This window comes from Chrysemys picta, chromosome 3, assembly GCF_011386835.1.
Source record: "Chrysemys picta bellii isolate R12L10 chromosome 3, ASM1138683v2, whole genome shotgun sequence".
Classification (NCBI taxonomy): domain Eukaryota; kingdom Metazoa; phylum Chordata; order Testudines; family Emydidae; genus Chrysemys; species Chrysemys picta.
The window spans coordinates 71269079-71287540 of record NC_088793.1 but is presented as its reverse complement, the minus strand read 5'-3'; the positions used below and the strand labels follow the sequence as shown (position 1 = coordinate 71287540).

Genomic DNA, 18462 nt, shown 5'->3' with positions numbered 1-18462 from the left:
TTACACATGGATAACTCCGTTGACTTCAGGTAGAATTACTCATGATTAGCACTGAACTAAATGAAATCAGAATCCAGCCCATTGGGCAAAATCTACTCTTTAGTTACATCCATTGCAACCAATTGACATTACTGGCTTTGCATTAAAGAAAGGAGCAGCATTTGGATGATAACAGAAATGATGACCTGAACTGGCATGATTAACAGATGAGTCAAGCAATATAAAAATATTATCTTTTGGTCTCCTGTAGTATCTATCTAATTAAACTGCATTTATCACCGTAATTGTTCGGGACCTAGAGTATCTCTGTACTATAATTTGCTGCACATCTATTTCCTTAGGTGTATTCCTAAACTAAAACATAATCTTAACAATGCTATAGTCAGATGTGAGCAGGGGGGCAGAATTTCACTTCAGATAAAATATTGCAAAATTTTACAACTTTTTGTTTCAATCTGTTTTTCCCTTAATTTTACCTGCCCTAATTTTAAGTACATCTGTAGGCATTCCACTGATAAGTTAATGAAAGTTGTGTTCAGCTAATTGTGTAACTTTTTTGGATTCGCAAATGTTTATCTGACTTGGAAACTATCAGATTTCAGCCAAATTTGAAATTATCTGAAATTCAGCTTTGCTTTAGTTATAAACTGCTGGGCCACAGCCATGTTTCCTGCTTGTGTTTAAACAGTTATTTTTGTAGTCGAATTAGGGCTTTATAGAAGATTGACAGAAAATGTCCTAAGTATCAGGGGGTAGCCGTGTTAGTCTGTAGCCACAAAAACAACGAGTCCGATGGCACCTTAAAGACTAACAGATTTATTTGGGCATAAGCTTTCGTGGGTAAAAAACCTCTTTCCTTCAGATGCTGAAGAAGTGAGGGTTTTTACCCAGAAGAAGTGAGGGTTTTTACCCACGAAAGCTTATGCTCAAATAAATCCGTTAGTCTTTAAGGTGCCACCGGACTCCTAGAAATGTCCTAGAAAACCCTTTTTAAAAACAAAACATGGACATGGTTAATACTTATACTTACCTTTTTAGGTTTTTCATCTTCTATGGCATTTACCATGCCTCTTTCATGGGTTAAAGTTTATTGGGGAAAGTTGTATTGGCTTCTTGAGTGGTCCATTCCTTTTTGGGACTGTTTATTTTTTGTAGAGGACTTTAAAAGAAATAGTTGTAAATGATCAGTTAGATTATGACAAACATTGAAAATGTTCAACCTGCAATAGGACTTCAAGTAAATCCATGTGGTCTGCATGTGTCATGGAATGAATCCCAAAGCATAAAACCCAGTGGGCTGTCATTTAGCAATGGCATGAAAAGTGTAGAGTCCTAATTGAAGAAATTGAAAACACTGTCAAATCCCACATCAGACCTGGGACTCCAGTTTTGGTAACAAGATTCTGTGGTAATTTTAGTGATTTCAGTCTAGTCTCCAATCCATCTTACTTTGGCATGTTAGCATTTTCATTAACTGAACTCTCTAGCCCTTCTGGAGAAATATATCACACAACTGAATCGTTTGTCAAATGTAACATGATTTTCTGTTTATCATTTGGAGGGGTTACTTATAGGATATATTAATTCCCTTTTCAATCTAGTAATTACTCCTCTCGTAGATCATGCTGCTGAGGGGATGTAGTGTTACAATGGAAGTGTTTGTTTTATTTCAAATATATTCCTACATTAAAATATTCCAAGTTATATATAAAGTCTTACAAGTTTTGAGCCATGTTCACCAAAGGTAAATCCCACCTCTCTTGCCCTGTCTGGCTGGTGTATCCCGGGAGGAATTTACTCCAGAAGAGGACAGATGGTGGAAAACCTGCTTCCCTGCCTTAGAATTTTCCACTTGGGACTGCTGTGTGCTGTTGAACACAGTTCTGTCTGAAGAATCCACTTAGCTGACCTGATGCTAAACACAGTTTAGCAGTTAATGTAGACCAGGACCAATTGTGTTTCAGCGTCAGGTCAGCTGACAACTGTTCTGAGCAGTTTAATCATGGTTAGATGGTTAGCTGGACTGGTTCTAAAACACAATTTCCCCTTGTCTGCACTGACAGCTAATCATGACTGGCATCATCTTCACTAACTCGATCGTTCGTAACAGTTGTCCAGATAGGGTAACATTGTGCAGTGTGGAACAGGCCTGAGTGTGGGGAGCTTTAATCTGTGGTCAGTGCTCCCTGCCAGTTGAGGCTGTTGAGGGGATGCACTGAATCAGTGCATCTCCTGGCTGACCTGCAAATGCTGTCTGCCCAAGCCCCTTGCATGTCCTACCTGCTGGAGAGGAAGTTGCAGGCATTCTCTGATCTTGAAAGCTCCCACCATTCATACTTTCAGCCTGGGGTGCCCTCTTCCAGGTACTAGTATCCACAAAATGTAAGTTCTGGTTGAATTTGTCCCTTTGAATCTAAATATAATTAGAATCTAGTAGATTGTTATATGTACATGAAAATTTTTTAGCCAAAAAAAAAAGTAAGATTATTTATCTGCTCTGAAATGGAAAGCTATCTCAGATTTCCCTACAGGTTTCAGGATGGGATATGAACTTGCTAGAAATGAGAATAGTTAATTTTTGGAACACTTTACCAAGGGTAGTGCCAGATTTTCTTCCATCCCTGGATACTGTTAAATCAAGATTGGAAATTTTTCTAAAACATATGCTCTAGGAATTATTTTGGGGAAGTCTTATGGCCTGCGTTATACAGGATGTCAAACTAGATGATCACAACGGTCTCTTCTGGTCTTGGAATCTGTGATTAAAACCACCGCTGTTACAAATGTCTTCTGAGCCCCAAATAATCCTTTCAGCAGTTTAAAAACTTTTTAAAGAAAAGTTACAATAAAGCCATTTCAACCAAAAAGAAATATTCTGCACTTTTCCTCAAAAGGCGCATAGAATATGTTAACAATGTTTTCTTATGTCTGTACAGCACTTAACAGATTGGGGCCCCAATCTCAATGGAGACAACTAGATGCTAGCGCTATAAGTATGAAATAATATCAATTGAAACACAGACCTTTAGAAACCTTTGCTTTTCTTCACACCTCTGTGATCATTGCTGCCCCTCCTGGCCCAGTCTTTGGTCTCTTCCCTCTGCCAAGCCTTTCACCTAACCATGCCTATAAGAAACTTGTTGATACCGTCGACGTGGATTTACTTGTCTTGCTTAGATATTATATTTATATGTAAACACAACTGTATATTTATTGCTGTACTTCCCTCTGTACATACTCACTGATATGTCTAGAAGCCACTCTAATTATGGGCAAACTAGGCAGCTGCTTACCCTGAGCAGCTACGCCAAACCTGAACAGCGCTATGATCGCATGTGGCACATCACAACACCATGATCACACAGATATGGTCTTGTTGCCTGTCTGTCTTGAATGAGTAGCGCTGCAATCTCCTGGCACTTGGCCCACCCCACCTTTACCATAACTACCGAACCATCAGAAGGCTCAACAGCCCCCCCCCTTGAATGTTCGATGTATCACCCCCCCTCAGTTGAGAACCCCACCTGAGGGGAGAGCACACTGAAGTTTTGCCTAGGGTGGCAGAATGTCTTGAGCAGTCAGTCTGTCTTCAGTCTGAGCAGATTGGGACAAGGATCACACTGGCGCCTATGTTTGGAAAAGTGTCTAGCAAACTAGCTATAGCAAACTATACTACCAGAGTATAATACAGGAGTGGGCAAACTATGGTAGCATCCAGCCTATCAGACCTTTTAATCCAGCCCTCGAGCTCCCGCTGGGGAGCAGGGTCAGGGGCTTGCCCCGCTCCAGCTGGGGAGCGGGGTCAGGAGCTTGCCCCGCTCCGTGGGTACCATGGCTCAGCGAGTCTCCTGGAAGCAGTGGCATGTCTCCCCTCCGGTTCCTATGCGTAGGGGCAGCCAGGGGGTTACGCACGCTGCCCCTGCCCCAAGCGCCGCCCCCTGTAGCTCCCTTGAACCGCGGCCAATGGGAGCTGGAGAGGCGGCACCTGCGGACAGGACAGCACACAGAGCCACCTGGCCACACTTCTGCGTAGGAGCCGGAGCGGGGACATGCCACTGCTTCCAAGAGCTACTTGAGGTAAGCGCCGCCCGGAGCCTGCACCCTTGACCCCCGCCCCAGCCCTGATCCTCTTCCTGCCCTCCAAACCCCTCGAACCCAGCCCGGAGCACCCTCCTGCACCCCAAACCCCTGATTCCTAGCCCCACCCGAGAGACCACACCCCAACCCCCAATTTCATGAGCATTCATAGCCCACCATACAATTTCCATACCCAGATGTGGCCCTTGGGCTAAAACGTTTGCCCACCCCTTGTATAATACAATATATTGAAAGTCTACCCCAGAAATAAATCTTTTTAAAACACCATTTTAATCTGATGCTTTATCCTGCCAGCTGAGGTGTATGGTGTGTTATTTTACTGTCAGACTCCTGTGTTCAAAACAGTTTGAGTCAGGCTCCAAAACTCATGAGATTGTCTTAAAAAAAAATTTTTTTTTTTTCAGTAATAAATTTTAGGTTTTTTTTCATTTGCTTTCTGAGCCTGTAAAATACACCCAGGTCGTACATTCAAGCTTTCCTCTGCACCTATGAGAACCAGAAACTTTGTTTTTAATGAAAGCTGAGATTCTCTTGCACACTCATGACTCTAGGACCTGGGTCTTTAGGAAAAGCTACAAATACTATCAGAATTGGCAACACTGCCCAATCTTGTAATTGGATCCCTACAGGAATCAGGGACTGCCCATGCAGGTCTGATTGCAGAATTGAGGCCACTTGGTAAGACCCCTGGAGGCCTGGACTGAATCCTCCTCTGTGTGTGGTACAGCACTGCACACCCTGATTTAACTCAGGAAATAACAAAAAATGAGTGGAAACTTTTGTTCACTAGATCATTTTTGGTCCTGGCTATTCATTTCATGTATGCTCTGCTTTTTCATATCTTTTATGTTTGAGTTTTGTGTTTTAGGGAAAACTAATCATTCCCTACTTACACAAAGAAAACTCCTATATAAAATGGAAACGCAACAGAATATATATTGAACAAAGCGTAGTGTAGGCACTTAGGTTTCATTCTACCCTGGTCTGACCCCTGGGCAGAGAGATTCCTGCTTTCATGTTGTAGATCATGTGTAAAACCTGATGCTTTCTGGCTCACCCCATGTAATGTAAGGCTATCATCAGAGAGAAACAGAGTGAGACGTTTGCAGAAGGGAATGAAATGTTTGGGATGTGGTCTCATGCTTTTTACAGCAGTGAGCATCAATCACACCTTCCAAGAACAGGGCAGCACTGAAAATCTACTCTTTTTTTTTCCTTTTCCCCTTCTCTCCCTCCATCTCCCCTTCCTGCTCTCCCAGCATTCCCATAGCAAGTGTAATTTTAGTGTGAAAGTGTCATTTGCCCTTGAAAAAGCAGAGACCTCCATTAAGTTTTCTAGCTTTATTGCTTCTTGCCCTGAGATAACAGTTTCTTTTTTGTTTTACAAATGATTGATTTGTGATTTGATAGTTAATATTTGTATTATATTTCCATAGTTTGAGTCCATTTGTGATGACAGAGATTTCCCCCTCTTCCCCTGCTTCCCTACTCTGTCAAGTTGTCCTCCCTACAATGAAATTAGAGGAAATGTTTATAAATTAGAAATACATTTTATTTTTACCCTTTTCTAGAATATAGAAATATATATCAACCTTTACATGTACCTATTTGCCATTCTTACCCCCACCAAGTGTTCAAAAATAGCAGGTCTGAGCATCCGCTGACAAATCATCCAGTGAGTCACTATCCAGAAGATTTAACCTACTTCCCATGAGCACTTGAAGTGTGTACAAGGTTTGCGTTTGTGGTGTTCAGTATTTTTCAAATTTTGAGTTTCTAAAAATAATTACTCAATTTTTGTCCAACTCTGACAAATTTTCATTGATTTTTGAGACCAGTTTAGAGAGCTGGTCAATTTTTTCCCAAATTTCTGACTCATAGATTAAAAAAAACCTTCATGTAAAATTGTTTTCTTGTCTTTTTATTTGATTGTTTGTTGTTTTTAATAGCTCTAGTTTGGGGTGCGTACCCGTGCTACCAATGGTGAATGATAAGAACATGCCCCCAAACCTCTTATTATCCTGTTGAGGTCCCCTTCAAACCAGTAGCAAGTCTTGTGGATTTTCACTTGTATGCCCTCCACAACTTTATTCATGCAGTTGTATTTATGGGCAGATGGGATGGAGACAGTTGAAGTCTCCAGTTGTAGAACATAAGATGAGGATTTGGAGAAAAGCTAGTCGCTTTTTCAAATTTCTAATTATGATGAGCTTTCTAAATTTGAAATTTCAAAGTTAGATTTTTTTTTAAGTGAATTGTCCCTCCCCCTGTTTTTTCAGCCCATTCTACTTCAGAGAAAGCTCCCCCTTCAGAGTCCATTCACATGTCCTGTATGGGTAAATCCCGCTTACTCCACTGTGGAGCACAGTGTGGGGTGGGGTTTGGGGAGGCAGTGCAAGCTATGTTCACTCTACTCACCACAGGATCCAGCTCCATGAGCGTTCCCTGCACACAGCTGTGCATCTGCTTACGTGTGGCAATTGATCAACCTTTACATGTACCTATTTGCCATTCTTACCCCCACCTAGTGGAGGAGCCAATGATATAGTGGCTACCCTAGCTATAAAGTTGGTGTAGTGGGCACAGAGGTGCTTATGGGAAGGATTCCTTCTTCCTCCCATCCTAATTGTTTGGCTTGGTCTCTAAGGCCAAGATATGGGCTGTAGTTCTTGTTCATTTTACTCTGTGTGTCCATCTGTGTTCTCAGAAAGCAATGCTGCATTGGTTTACATTCCATTCACATTCATAAAGATCAAAATCTGTAGAAATGAGTAAGCCCCATGCTCATCAGTGAAAGTTTTCTATTTCCACCTGCCAAGTAGATTTGTCAAAGCCTCTCCTATAAAATCACTTTTTGTTGCATAGTACAGATAATGTTAAGGTTGATCAAGGAGTATGGCCAAAAATAATAATTATTCCTTTTCATCTGAGACACTAAATAAATTAATAATTTAACTTTCCCTCCCTGAAGCCTTCTAGAATAATGCTTAAACAAAGGAACAAACTTCAGACAGCAGTTTAAAAATCCCTGATGAAATCCAAGCTAAATTTTGGCAAACTTCAATATTAACAGTTATTTAAATCCTCCATGATCTGCATATTATAAAGATTATTTTTAAAATGCTCCTGCATGTGTGATATGCACAGATCTCTCATTAGATATAAAACTGATCTCTCAGCAGAATCACAGAAGATGTCAATATCAGTCACTGTATACTTTGTAACTCTCCTTGTGCTTATAAGGACAGGGGGAAAGTTTGTTGATTTTGCAAATGGCCTTACTCCCATCACCAAGATTACAGAAAACAAATTAATTATTTGCCAAAAGTAACATCTAATGTAAATTTGATGTCTGAATTTTAATGATTGTCTTCATTTTGTTTTAGGTTTATATCAATTGAGCTGCCAGAAATTTGCCTCATAAAGCTTTGGTGGTCCACATCTTAATGGATTGCTGTAGCCTCTTAATTTCTCCATTCATCCAGTTCCCAGCATCGTGAGAAGATTAGCCAGCACAGAACCTAGAAAAATTACATGTAAGTCTTGATTTGAACTCCTCTTCCATAAAAAAGTGTAAAAAGAATGAAAATGTTTCAGACAAAAAAGCAAATAAGTACCATCTTTTAAATGTCATAAAACATTAGGTTGTGAATAGTTGGGGATGAAGTTCTATGACTGGCTTTGTAAACTGAACTGTGACTGTAATTTTATCATTTTGAAGGATTTCTAAGTTTTCTGCTTCCATCGTTGACCTTTGCAAAAAGTGCTTTAAAATAGCTTACATATTTGTCTAAAAAGTGTGCCTAGGTTTTTGCCACTTCAGGATAACTTCATTTGTGTGTGTGTTTTAATTGTTCTTATCTCAGTGTTTCAATCCTGCATATACATGCTCTCCCAAAGCATACTTGAACTGCACCTCAGAGGCTGGTTCCGATGGAGTCTTTGCATGGTAATATTGTGGGTGTTCCCTAGCTTCTGCATAGTGGAACCACAGTTCTCCCTCCCATGCTGTGCTCTCCCTCTTTCTTGCCTTCTGTTCTCCTTGTTTTATTGGAGGGTGCTAACATAGTACCTTTTATAGCTTAAGCCTCTTCTTAGCTCTATTACAGCTATCCCTTCTCCTCACTTACTCAGCCCCTTCCATGTGAGGATCTCACTGGGGCACAGACTACTTAAGTGGCTTGCCATAGATTAGGTTTTTCTATAGTACCTAACACAGAAGATCATACAACAAGTCAGTCGCAGAATTGGGCAGGAATAGAACCCAGGAGCCCTGAATCCCAGTCCCTCCTCTAATTGCTGGACCATACTCCTTCCCTTGCTGCATGCTCATGATGTAACAACGGTAGAAGTTGTACATTAGCAATGAGCATGCACACAGAGAATATAATTGTGTTATTTACTGTTGATTGCTGTAGATGGTGTAATGAGGCGGACAAACCCCCACTGGACCTGGTCAAGAAGGGATCAGTGTTCTGCCCTGGAGATAGGGGCTGAAACTCTACAAGGAAGGCTCCCCAGGTGGAGGAAGTGGGCTGTGGAGTGCTGCTGCCCTGACCCAGGAGGCAGCGTATAAAGTGTGGGCGGAGTGGTCCCAAGGGTGGAACCCTAGGAGCAGCCGTGCTTGGGAGAAGGCTGGAGTTGAATTTTATCCTGTTAATTTCTTTGTTGATAAAACCAAACGTTGGGGTGGGGGGGGTGTTTTGTTTTTTGCTAGTACTTTATTGCAATTGCTAGTACTTTAGTGCAATTTGAGGAAAGGCACGCACCCGCCCACAGAGACAAATTTGTGCATCTGATCTTTGTATTTTTTACCAATGACCCACATCAATTATGCATTAGAATCTTGTATTAATGAACAAAAAGGGAAAAGGAAGAACTATAATGGCTAATAAAATACGTTGTCCACTTTAGTAATCAACTGAAGACATTTTGGGGTCTTTCATACCTGTTAAGATGCTCCCCACTTTTGGTCATCCTCATTTTTGGGAACAACAATGCAGCTCCTGGATCCTGCATTGCTTATGATCCACATCCTCTCTGTACAAACATGTGACAACTAGCAGCTGGTCAAATAACTCTACCAGAAAAACCTTAAGGGAATCCATGGAATGAAAACTCATACTGGCCTACGGTCTGGGACTTGTTGTAGTCTGTATAAGGACATCTGCCATCCTCGCTACTCGTGTCCCCATCAGGAGACTTTAAATCTTATTCTGTTCTTGGCAGTATTCATGTTATGGCATTGAATGTTTCAACATACTAGGTATAAAGTAAGCTAAAGACACGGGTATGATTTTTACCATAATCATGTGGGAGAGGAGGATATCTGGAAAAAATAAAAGTAAAAGCAGGCACATTTATTTCTCCTAAGGGGCCAAGAGTATAGTATAGTTTTAATAAAAACAGGCTATCATAGGAGTCATTGGAACCAGGAAAAACTGAAACTTAACCTGCTTATGTTGGTGAAAAGCGTAAATACAGCTGAATACTTTCCTGTGGCAGCACTCTTAAAAAACTATCCATTGTCAAAAGAACATTTTCACATATGCAGCTATTATTGTAAAAAGAAGTGTGGGAGGTGAGTTGGTATGTAGACACATAATACGTGTTTGTCAGTGTATCCCAAGATCTAGAAGGAGAGCTGTTGGTTAAAATAAATGATTGTACAAAAACTATCACAGAATTGGGCTGAAAGAGTTGGTAAATAGAGCTCTAAGTAAATCACAGAATTCTAGCCCAGGCTGGTAGTGAGTGAAAGTCATTGTCATCATCAGAGAAATGCTGAGTGGCCTGTGTGACATGAGGTGGTGACTTTTGTTCATTTTCTAGTGGATGCAAACTACTTACAGACTTTCACAATTCTTTCATGAGTCTTGCAATATTTGGTGTTTTTCATAAAGCCCCCATACCTGGAGTCATGTGACTGTGAGCATCTCAGCTTTCATTTTTTTTTTAAAAGTATGTTTCTTGCCCTTATGGCTGCAGAAATAAAAGCTTGGAAACTTGCACACTGGAGGCTTAAAAGCCAGAAGGCAAATGGAAAGAACGCAGATTTTGTTATTTCTAAATTTCTCGTGACTTTTGGGGCCTTCCTCATGATTGTTGAATGCTCATGGTTAGCAATACTGCAAATCCATGACAGAGAAACTAACTTAAAAATGACACCTGAAGTGACCGATTTAAAAGAGCAGTCAGGAGCTGAACGGACATAACTGAAAAACGTTTTCATCCCCTGGTCATAGTTGAGGTACACAGGAATGCTTATAACGCTGCTGCCTGTTCCGTGGTTAATCAGTATTCTCCATTCAGACAGTGTAGCAGTGTTGGAGCACTAACTTAACTTGAAAAATAGGACATGGATTTGAAAAGTGTTGTAAAATCCTTTTATATTTTTTTTCTTGCCAACAATGTGCTCATGACCATGCAAAACTTGGAAGAAGACACAGGCCCTGTCCCTAGGAGTATGGCTAATTGCAATGTCATAAAGCAGCTGGTTACTGGCTTAGGCTCAAACCTGCATCTGGATCCACACTAGTAGATTCTGATGCAGAGTCAAAGCTTTAGTTGATTGATTAATGTTACACCATCGTCACAAACCTACATACAATGATGTAGGGAGGTTGGGAAGGGCTGTTTTCATCCCTAAACAGCTCATACTTTGTTTCATTGAGCTATCTGATGGCACAAAACAAATGTGTAACATAAAAGGTCTTTGATCAGATGCTGCTGGAATTGCAATGTTAGGATGTGGCTACACAGCTGTCCTGTTGACATCACCATGGAACTATGCTGCATTCTGAACTGCATTTTAAATGCTAAGTTTACATTTTTTTGTTTTGATTTTTCATTATTTCTTTTTAAAAGAAGCAAAAATAACATACCAATCAATGGCATTCTGAGGAATAATGGACTGCCTGAATTTATACTACTTATGCAAATTCTTGTCTTGACAGTTCAGTAAGACTCTTAAAAGCGTTGAGCTAAACAAAATCAAATAGAAACTCATTTCTATAATATGTAGGTAATAAGAGGTCTCTTAAATAAAGTATTTTTTTAATCTAATTTTTAGGTTTCTAAAACCTGCCCATCAGCAATCTGTGGGCAGATGTAAATTAATTTAAAAATGTGAAGTGCGCCATTTGATGACTAAATGTCTGTCACACGCCTACCATCACCCAAATAATGAGAAAACAGATAGGCTTTATTGTCTGTCTACAGGTCAAAAAACACATGCTTCGTTGGACCAACAGGGAAATCAAATTTCCAAAGGTGACAACTCAACCATTGGAACACCTGGGTGGTAGACATTCATATCCCCTCTGTACTGTTACCAAGAGCAGTCCAGCTGATCTCAACTGTCATGATAGTAGGTAAGAAGAGATGTGGTCTTTGTGCCACTGAGCATCCGGGACCAGATTCTAATTTCAGATGTGCCACATATACCATATTTCATGGGGAAAAAATCCTCTCCTTCAGTGCTTGTATTTTACATGACTGTAGAACTATTATATTCACGTCAGGCCAGGGGCTTCAGAGCACCATTTAAAGTGTGTGGAGGAGAGAGATGAGGGGCAGACATAGATTTGAAGCCCTTGTCCCCCACCTGATCATCTTCTTCCCCTCTCAGGCACCATTCCCTTCCAGAAGCCCTTGCCTCCTCACCCCCTCCTTACTTTACCTCTCCCTGGTGGTAAGTCTCACCTTTGGGTGACGGGTTTGACTGTTTCCCAGTGCTGAGAGGAGCTGCTCCAGTTTTGGCAGGTGAGGGGAACCCGGGTGTCAGCCATGGTGCGCTCCTAGCCATAATGTGTGCGGACACTAGATACAAGATCACTGCTCGTGCATGCAGCAAAAAAACCTGGGCAAATTGCATCTCTTTACCAGCAAGAGAGTAGAAAAACCGTCCAAGCCGGTCAAAAACCAGCCAGGTGGCAACGCTATTTTCCACCTACATGCTTAAAAGTGGTCAGGCCATGGACTGGGTGGGCCTCCCTCCCCAAATTCCTCCCCCCCCCCCATCCTCCCAGCTCCACAGCCTATGCATCAGGCTCACTTCTTCAAAAGTGCACATCTGACTTTCATGTAAGTAACACTCAGTGTGTGAATGAGAGCTAGGGGTTTGTGCACTTACATAGCTGTGCATACATGTAACCCCAATTGGGGCACACATCTCAGGTGTTGTCCATGCACAAATCAGGCACACACTCAAGTGTTCATGCACTTCTGAAAATTTGGGCCTTCATATGTGGAGAAGATGGCCACATATTCATGCACACTTACTTTCACATGAATGGGCAGCCTTGTCTGAAGGAGAGTACTGTACTCTCTCTCTCTCTCTCTCTCTGTTTTATACTGTTGCCTATCACTGTAGTATCTGAACACCTTCCACATAAAATCATTAGGAAAGTCCCTAGTGGGTTCCATGGAGTCTCTGGTATATCTGCCTTTTTGGGGTCAAAACTCTGCTGGGGGGGTAAGGTTTTATTTATTTATTTATTAGATTTTATTAACTTCCTTTTCGGGGATGGGGATGGTTTGGTAGAGGATTAAGGTTAGAAGCAGATGTCAGTATTGAGAGCCCTTCTTAAAGTAGAAGGGCTTTTTCCGTTGCTTTTCCCTACAGCTTGTCTGTTACACAGCAGTGATACAGGAACCAGCATGCCACCAGGCCAGTCTGATAAAGCTGGAAATATTGGCTATACATTTGTTTTTGTTATTTTGAAAAATTAAATAAATTTGCTGCAAATATGTCTTATTCCATAATATAATCTGGAAAATATTAAGTGTATACCCACCAGGCAGCAATTATACATTAAAGTATAAAGTACACATGCATCCATGTGTGAGAACATCTTCTAAAATAGGATGCGGAGAGGGAGTGAACCAAAAACCCCTGGTATGATGCTGGTTGAAACAGCTGGGAAAATATGGCAGGATAGTTGGAAGTAACAGCCATCTCCCTTTTCATTTGATGACTCTGTTAAAAGTAGTACTATGAATCCATTAAATTAAGGCAAATACCATTTACACTCTTTCTAGAGGTAATTGCTAGGCTTGAGAAGAGCTGTGTTCCATATGATATGATACAATACGCCAAAATTGAATTATTTTGACACCTCTTCCCTGTCTGCCATTAATTAATGTTTGTGTCTCGCTTCCAAGGTGTGAAGTGCTGCATACGTGCGAAGTATCATTGATTTATTTACTTTCTATTCACGTGACGATGTTGTGACGAAGTTTTTCTTCTTAGTGTTGCAGGTGGCAGTCTGTGTGTCAGCCTGCCTGAGTCAGAGCTCTCACTTCAGCCCTGGTAAAGCTTTTACCACAGGGACTCTGATAACTAGCATTTCCCCATAGGTGGGACAGTACCTTTGCCAGCTCTCCAGTGTCCCACAGAGTATCATACCTGCCAGTGCTTGTCATTTATTTTAAGAAAATACTGAAAGACGGTGACAGTGAAATCAACTTTCTCTAACCTAAACCAGTAAAAACTAAAATACATCTCACCACATAAAAGTTTTGTTTTCACTGCTGCTGAAATCCATCCCTCCCTTTTTGCAGCACAGTGTACAGTCATCTAGTGCCCGACTTGGGGGTGGTGTGGTTGAGACTCAGTGGCGTATGACCCACTTTTCATAATACTTAGATACCTGTGCTTTTACAACACACATCAGAAGTTCCTACGACATAAAAACACCAGAAAAGCATGTATCTGATTTCAACAGTATTGTGTAAACTGCGGTGTGTTCAGAGCAGCTGTCTGTGCATTAGGTTCCATGTTAATTACTAGAAGATGACAGGCAGTTTTGTGCAGTATGTTGTTAATGAGAAATCTTAGGTAGTCACATTTTCTGGAGTTGATGCTTTGTGTCTTAATATTATTTTGTTGAAATAATGGTTGCTAGCCTACTTGCACGTGTTTCCTGTTATGATTTGCAGAGAGTTCGGGCAAGAATATTGTAATTGATGCTTTAGTAGCCATAATACTTTGCATTTTCAAGAAGTGAGGTAGTTAATTAAAACAGACTGTCAGCTTTCATTCTCACATCCCCAGACCTCCTTTACTGATCCTCTTCTGCAGTCTGCTCTGAGTGGTCTATTTTATTTTATTTTATTTTATTTTATTTTATTTTATTTTATTTTTAAACAGATCGAATCAGTCAGTTTGGGTTAGTCCTGTGCAGGTTTTCACATGATAATTATGCTCATACTTGTATCAATTCAAAATGTGTGCAGAATAAACAGAAAAATGTCAGGTATGGAGAAGAATGGTGAATGGAACCAGTGTACTGCTAGGTTATGATTTGTGCCGTGTATGAAATTACAAAGTAATTTGCAAAGCAAGTTTAAGTAAAGTGGAATTTTTTAAGCATGATGAAATCATCCTTGACAGCAGGCGCTCTCGTTCTTCTAATACTACTATTATGAGTATAAAGGGATTTTTTTTAAAATTACCACTTTCTAGAGTAAAATAATCAGGATAATTTCCCACTGATCAGCCCATCAGTAACCCCTTTATAAATCACTGGTTTGAAAAAGCTAGTAAAGGAAGTGTGCCTTTGTTATCCAATTGCATCCTTATTACTGACTTTAAAATTGGTCAGTGGCTAGCCATCCTAAATTTGACATATTTGCCAGACAGTGAATAAGATCAAAGAATGGAAGATGCGCTGAATGCATGAAAGCCCCATTTATGTCCTATTGCAGTTTATCTGCATTATAATCTGTGTCCTCGCAGTTAAAATAGCACAATGAAACCATAAATATAAACTGGAAAAATATGCAATAGATTTTTAGCTACTTTGCATCCCTTGTTAAGATGAGCCATCAGTACTGGGTTTTTTGCATCTGTATACTTGCGCTGTAGGTGTTGGAAGTGTGGGTGGCCAAGAAAAAGCAGTGGTTACAATAAGATTTTCCATTTATTGCCCTTTGTGTACAACTAAAAATAAGACTCATACGATTCAGAATCTGTAGAGCAAGCAGAATCATTCCGTTAGCTCTGATGACTGGCTTGCATGCAGCTTTGCCTCTGTCTGGTAAGTTCTACATTTGAGTACTTGTAAATGTGTCTTTGTTGAAATAAGAGAGAGAGAGAGAGAGAGAGACAAGTTACTTACACTGTTAGTCTTCATGTAATACTCTATCAGCATTTTCTCATTCTAAAAAGCAAAGTATGACTGATAAGGGATGGTGATGAAAGGATTTTGGAAGCAGAATTGTCCTTGTATCTGAAAAAAGCAGCTGTGAGTGCTCACGGAGTTTTAAAATCAGCCATCCAAAACCACAATTGTATAACTTGAACTGTTGATCTATAACTTAATCTTTTTGATATAAATGCTCTTTGCCAGCCTTCTGAACAGCAAGTAAAGGAATGCTTAATGTTGACCATTGCATGTAAAACTCTTTTGTTTCCACTATAAGGTGATAGCATGGGTAACTGCTGACTTGGTAGCTTTTCCAGGTAACCACAGCTGGTAAAGGGTCTGCTAAATTAGTTAAAATTTACCTTTATTGAGCTGCTAAATCTACTGTGGTCACATTAATTAATAGCATGTCAGCTTGTGGCCAAGAAAAACGCAAAAGAGAAATGTTGTCGGCATTTACAGGGAAATTCATAACTTTATGGTCTCTTCTCTGGTGCTGTCCCCGTTTCACTCATTAAGTAGCTGTGGCATTTCCAAAGAATGAGTGTGTCTGTGCATTTTTAGCTTTTCAGTTTGATATGATTCTTGAAATGGGTGAGTAAAGATGCTCCTGAATGTTTGCCTCTTTATGAAGCCAGCTTCTCCTTCATAGCCTTTTCTCACTTAAGAAGCTATGTAACTCCAAGAAGTATAGAGGATGTGGTATAGTGCAAGCACTTAAAGCCACACACAGTTGTTCCATGGATTATTGATGCTCTCTGTGGTCGGGTGGGGGGGGGAGTTATTATGCAATATTAAATCCCATTAAATTAGCTCAGTGTAAACCCTCACCCTTCTCTTAGGAGCAGAACTGTGTGGTGTGTCATTATTACTCTACACTTACCTCCTCATCTCTGCCTTTTTATTTAAATGCATATTTCTGTTCTAGCATCTGTACGTATCCATTGTAGTACAGGCTGATATACAATACAAAAGGCAAGAGAGTTGATGCAGTAATCAAGGTTTTAAATACTTCAGGTGGGAATGGCCAAAACTTCAGGAGTAATTAGCTTCTGTAGTGGTGGTATTTTCTGCAGGGAATTACATTACATCTGTTATAATTATCTACATGTCTTAATCCTGTAGGTGACCAGAAGCTGACAAGCAGGGAAACATTTGTTGTCATTTTTGTTATGGATTCTCCCTATCTGATACAGATGTAGAAATATTTTCTTTCTGCTGCTAAGCCTGGTATGGATGAGGTCATATCTAATTGCTTTGAAGAAAATGCCAGGAAAGTCTGTATCGTATGCTGAGAACTCTCTCACTTGATTCAGTGCTTTCTGATGAGCATGATACAATATTTACTTTTCTGTGGATATTGCTCAGATGACATTTTTAGTAATGGCAGGTAGGATGCATTGTACAAGAGTCAGGAAACACTGTAGTTGTCTTCATTTTTTTTAAATGTAATAATACTGTATTTTCTCCTAGGAAGTAGGAAGGATCCTTTCTAGTTTTACCTCTTCCCTGTTTAATCTGCCCACATTTTGTTGTATAGACTGTCCAAACTGAACAGTCGCAGGTGAAGGAGTTGAATTGAAATTACTGTCAGAGAATGTAGTAGAGTTCTTCTGTTGAAGGTCAGTAACCTGTTAGGACAGGGGTAGACAACCAATGGCACGTGTGCTGAAGGCAGCACGCGAGCTGATTTTCAGCGGCACTCACACTGCCTGGGTCCTGGCCACTGGTCCGCGGGGCTCTGCATTTTAATTTAATTTTCAATGAAGCTTCTTAAACATTTTAAAAACTTTATTTACTTTACATACAACAATAGTTTAGTTATATATTATAGACTTAGAGAAAGAGACCTTCTAAAAACATTAAAATGTATTACTGGCACATGAAACCTTAAATTAAAGTGAATAAATGAAGACTCGGCACACCACGTCTGAAAGGTTGCCGACCCCTGTGTTAGGATGTACTGCAGGTAATCTACATCCGGAAATCAGCAAGATTCGCTATTAAATCTCCCTTTCCTTCCCATGGCAAACACACCTGCAATCAGGAACTTTTACCAGCAGAATTTTTCATAAATTCATTACATTTGTGCTTCAGTTCCTGGCATGGCAAGCCAAGCTGAAATGCCCAAGAATGATCTTCTAGCACGCAAAGATTTACTTAATATAACCACCCCTGCCTGATGCACTTTGTCATGGACTGGAGCTGCTGTGAAAAGGTGCAAAAGGAGGTGGTGGCAGATCATACTGAGGCTGTGATGCCCCTCCCACACATTCGTACGGAATGGTAAAGGCTTAGAAATGCTACTGAGTGATACAGTATGATCAGACTCCGACTTAACAGTTGATTATTAGTTCACACCTCTTATGTGCTGGAAGTATAGAATTGGTCAGTCATGTGCTCATTATTATATTACTTGAATAATAGAAAACATTAGCAATGGAGATTTACTATAATGATGTATCTCAGCTCTGTTGGTTTCACGTTTAAAGCATTCAGTTAAGGAATGCTTTAGAGGTTATTGCTAATAGATGAATCTTCAGGAAAATTGGAATTTTCAAATAAGATTGACATTTGGAGTGAGAAATATAAATCTAATGAGTGTATTTCAGCAGAGGTTTGTAATTAGGGATGAATGGAGTAAATTTGTACATGCACTCTACAAAAGGACACAATGGAAGGTGAAATTGCACACTCTGCAGTGAATGAGGGATGAAAGCCAATGTATCAGTGTCATAGCATGACAGTGTAGAGTATAAATGATACTGTCACTGAGTGCTGCAGAAGGTATCAAGGGAATTCCACTCCAGTAAATTACATTACTTAGACAGACCTGAAGGCATTGTGTCTGAATGAGTGCAGGGAAAAAAGGTTGTCAGCACAAAGCAGAAGATATTACAGAACAACTGGCTGCAGGGATGGAAATAAGTATTTTTCTGAGGTTTATCATGTAACACGCTTTAGCTGCTTTTTTGGTTAATACTTTTAATTTTAATTACAGTTTATTGGTGAGGCAGTAACACTTTCTGGATGTTTACTTATACACCGTGCATACGTGCATAACACTTCTGACTTTCAGAGGTGCTGAGCATCCACAGCTCCCATTAACTTGAGTGGGAATTGTGAGTTCCCCACACTTCCGAAAGTCTGACCCAAAATGGGAGTGGGGGTCTTTTAAAATGTCATTATTTCTCTGGTAGCTCTGGAGTCTAGG

At 40.3% G+C, this 18462-nt stretch overlaps 1 protein-coding gene across 9 annotated transcripts in view; it reads left to right on the top strand.

The window, feature by feature from the left end:
• The window catches only part of BACH2 (BTB domain and CNC homolog 2), a 252104-nt gene that overhangs the window by 135312 nt on the left and 98330 nt on the right, over window positions 1-18462 (top strand). For 8 of the 9 annotated variants that reach the window (XM_065588206.1, XM_042857592.2, XM_005299733.5 and 5 more), the window contains exon 3: window positions 7485-7634. The gene's annotated coding sequence lies outside the window, so the exon portion shown is untranslated. Of the gene's footprint in view, window positions 1-7484; window positions 7635-11319; window positions 11472-18462 lie in introns of all 9 variants that reach the window. The other variant, XM_042857593.2, reaches the window with a different exon arrangement.